The sequence below is a fragment of the Bos grunniens genome, chromosome 4, assembly GCF_055505025.1.
Source record: "Bos grunniens cultivar Pamir isolate PY7600 chromosome 4, Bosgru_T2T1.0, whole genome shotgun sequence".
Lineage (NCBI taxonomy): Eukaryota > Metazoa > Chordata > Mammalia > Artiodactyla > Bovidae > Bos > Bos grunniens.
This window is the reverse complement of record NC_141168.1, coordinates 67,556,267-67,559,895: the sequence shown is the minus strand read 5'-3', so window position 1 is coordinate 67,559,895 and position 3,629 is coordinate 67,556,267. Positions and strand designations below refer to the sequence as shown.

General features: G+C 38.6%; 1 long non-coding RNA gene across 1 annotated transcript; it reads left to right on the top strand.

The window, feature by feature from the left end:
- Positions 1 to 412: 412 nt before the first annotated feature.
- On the top strand, positions 413 to 3,389 carry LOC147374289 (uncharacterized). The gene is made up of 3 exons (XR_015163062.1): positions 413 to 854; positions 1,271 to 1,354; positions 2,653 to 3,389. It is a non-coding gene; the product is annotated as an uncharacterized LOC147374289 (long non-coding RNA).
- The last annotated feature ends 240 nt before the right edge of the window (positions 3,390 to 3,629 follow it).

Here is a 3,629-nt window from a genome sequence, read left to right as displayed (position 1 = left end):
AACTCTGAATGAATATGGATGCAGGGCAGTTGCCCAGACCCTCACATTATCTTAATGACTTGAAGCAGCAATTCTCAATCACCTTACTGTCCTGTACTTTCTGAAATACCTCTTCGATGTTCACTGTTCTCCATATAGGGACAAAGGCCCCTACATAAGAGATTTCAGCATAGACATTCTTTTGACTAATACGTACCACTAAAATGACTGTATTTTTTACTTAAGAACAAAATGATGGGTAGTTTTGGTGATGGGGTCAAAAAACACAGTTATTTTTCTTAGACCAGTGGGTCTCAACTCATGCTGCACATTAATATCACCTGGAAAGCTTTAAAACATGCCAGTCTCCAAGTCTAAACCCAGGCCAGTTAAGTCAGTCTTTAGGGGAGGGATTTGGAACTGATTGTTTTCAAGCCTGAGTGATACTAACAGACATTCAGAGTTGAGATGCATTTATTTAAACTAATAGTTCTCACCTGGATCAAGGTGCATATTAGCTAGACAATATCTTCTAGAACTCACAGACTGTGGGGTGGGGGCACGGACAATATTTTAAACACTTCCCACAGATTGCATGGCCATTCTTGTTTACTCAAAGCAGCATCTGAATGACATATCAATGTGTATTATTATAGAGCTTGCTGCATGATGCTGATGTGCCCTTCACTCACATTTGAGAATCATATACTTAGGTTATTTGTCCATGCACATATGTATTAATAGGGTTGAAGCAAAAAATTAATTGGTTCTAAGAGCTGCAGATTTATCCTAAAAACTAATCTTGAATACAGCATTTCTGGAATGTGCCGGAGGATACCCCAAAATTTTTATTCATAACTGGGAGATGTGTGCATGTATGTTTCTCAAAGTGTTTTCTTTAGAACAAAATCTTGTGGTGAGATAATGGTTATGTCTTTCCATACCAAAAAACATGTTGGGGGAGGGCAGTTCTTTGATCTAATAAGATTGGGAGATGTAGTGTCAAGCAGTACTAAAACAGACTTCTTTAAAGCATAATTTATGAGAGCCTGGAATGTGCTGATATACCCTGGGAATTTTCTAGAGCAGTGCTCCTGAGATTTAATGTACATACAAATTTATCTGGAGGCATAGCAGAAAGAATACTTGTTAGTGATCTTCTCACTGCTAATAAGTCAAAACAGGAATGAAGGGGTCATAAAAGGAACTAATATTTATTGATTGACTACCATTAAATAATTACATGTGGTTAACACATCTATGAGATAGGTGATGTTTTCTTATTTTACAGATAAGGAAACTGAGGTTGAAGAAGATGAAATAAGTTGCCCCAAATCATAGAATTACCAAATTCAAGCTGTGATTCTGAATCCAGGTTTGTCTTATTTCCAAGCCTGTGCTCTTCTCATCAAATTTTTCATCCTTTCCCTTTTCTTTTAAAATAAGGTTTAATAGTAAAATGAGTAAGTCCTAAGTGTATAGCTTAAAAAATTGCACTGGATTTATACTCAAGTAACCATCATTCAGAGCAAAGGAGTATATTTTTTTTCCCCCAGTAAATTACTTCATACTCCTTCCCACATAATGATCCTCCCTCTCAGAGGAGGCTCTATCCTGATTTCTATCACTGTTGGTTAGTTTTTGCCTATTTTTGGATTTCATACAAATGGAAATATACCATATGTACTCATTTATGCCTGTCTTTTTTCACTGAATACATTTGTGTTGAGATTCATCCATTTCCTTGTGTGTATATGTGGTTAATTCATTCTCCTATTGGTAGATGTTTACACTGTGGCCAGGTTTTTGATATGATGAATAGAGTCTCTATGAATATTCTTGTAAAATAAATTTGTAGATGTAAGCAGTCATGCCTCAGGGAGGTCTACATAGCAATGGAGTTGCTATATCATAGAGTAAGCATAGAGTACACTTTATTAAAACCTCTCATGCACCAAAAGTAGTGGTGCCATTTTACAAAGACTTTGTGCCATCAGCAATGGATGGCAGTTCCAGTTATTCTAATTTTTACCTCCTTTAATTTCTTAACTTTTTATCCATTTCTTCCTAGATGTGCAAAATTAATTAAAAAGGAAAGTGTTCTTCTTCTAAAAGACTACCTTGGAATAGTGTGCAAAATTAATAGAAAAAAAATTCCCTTGACAACTGTATGTGTGCCCACCCTACCCAACTTTAATAGGGTGATTTTTCAAATCGAAGAAATAAAGACACAGTGAAATGACCGTTATAGAACCCAGGATAGGGGCCAAACACAGCTATTGATAAGGCCAAAATAAAAGGAGATATGAACAGACAAGATGCTTTAGCAGGAAAAGGAGGAATAAGCAGGGGAAAGCAGGAGGCATCAAAGACAAATGCAAATGTGGATAGAACAATAAAGGCAGGTGGCAAGGTGACATGGATCCAGAATAGGTGAATGCCTGGAAGCCTTCATTGGCAGGGCAAACATCAAAGAAAGCGTGGCAGCCAGGGAGCAATCAGAAATTGCCTACTCTGAATGGGTTCTGTTTAAAAGTGAGCATGGAGTTATACTTTTACATAAGTTTTTCCTAAGAAGAATCACATTTCCCTCCCTCACTTACTAAGAGACTAACGTGATTACTAACGTGATTTTAGCCGCCACTTTTGCTTATCAATCACTCTTTCATGCAGCAACCTGATTTGGGTGCAAGTTGGCAATTTACCCAGTCCTTCTCCACTGTGTGCCGAACTCGGGTGCAGACTCATTTCTTTGGTGTTGCCTCCTGCAATGTTGGGCTTCCCTTGTGGCTCAGCTGGTAAAGAATCTGCTTGCAAGGTGGGTGACCTGGGTTTGATTCTTGGGTTGGGAAGATACCCTGAAGAAGGGAAAGGCTACGCACTCTAGTATTCTGGTCTGGAGAATTCCTTGGGGTGGCAAAGAGTTGGACACGAGTAATGCTCAAAATTCTCCAAGCCAGGCTTCAGCAATACGTGAAACGTGAACTTCCAGATGTTCAAGCTGGTTTTAGAAAAGGGAGAAGAACCAGAGATCAAATTGCCAACATCCACTGAATCATCGAAAAAGCAAGAGAGTTCCAGAAAAACATCTATTTCTGCTTTATTGACTATGCCAAAGCCTTTGACTGTGTGGATCACAATAAACTGTGGAAAATTCTGAAAGAGATGGGAATACCAGACCACCTGACCTGACTCTTGAGAAACCTATATGCAGATCAGGAAGCAACAGTTAGAACTGGACATGGAACAACAGACTGGTTCCAAATCGGGAGAGGAGTACATCAAGGCTGTATATTGTCACCATGCTTATTTAACTTATATGCAGAGTACATCATAAGAAACGCTGGACTGGATGAAGCACAAGCTGGGATCAAGATTTCCAGTAGAAATATCAATAACCTCAGATATGCAGATGACACCACCCTTATGGCCGAAAGTGAAAAAGAACTAAAGAGCCTCTTGATGAAAGTGAAAGAGGAGAGTGAAAAAGTTGGCTTAAAGCTCAACATTCAGAAAACTAAGATCATAGCATCTGGTCCCATCACTTCATGGGAAATAGATGGGGAAACACTGGAAACAGTGTCAGACTTTATTTTTTTGGGCTCCAAAATCACTGCAGATGGTGATTGCAGCCATGAAATTAAAAGACA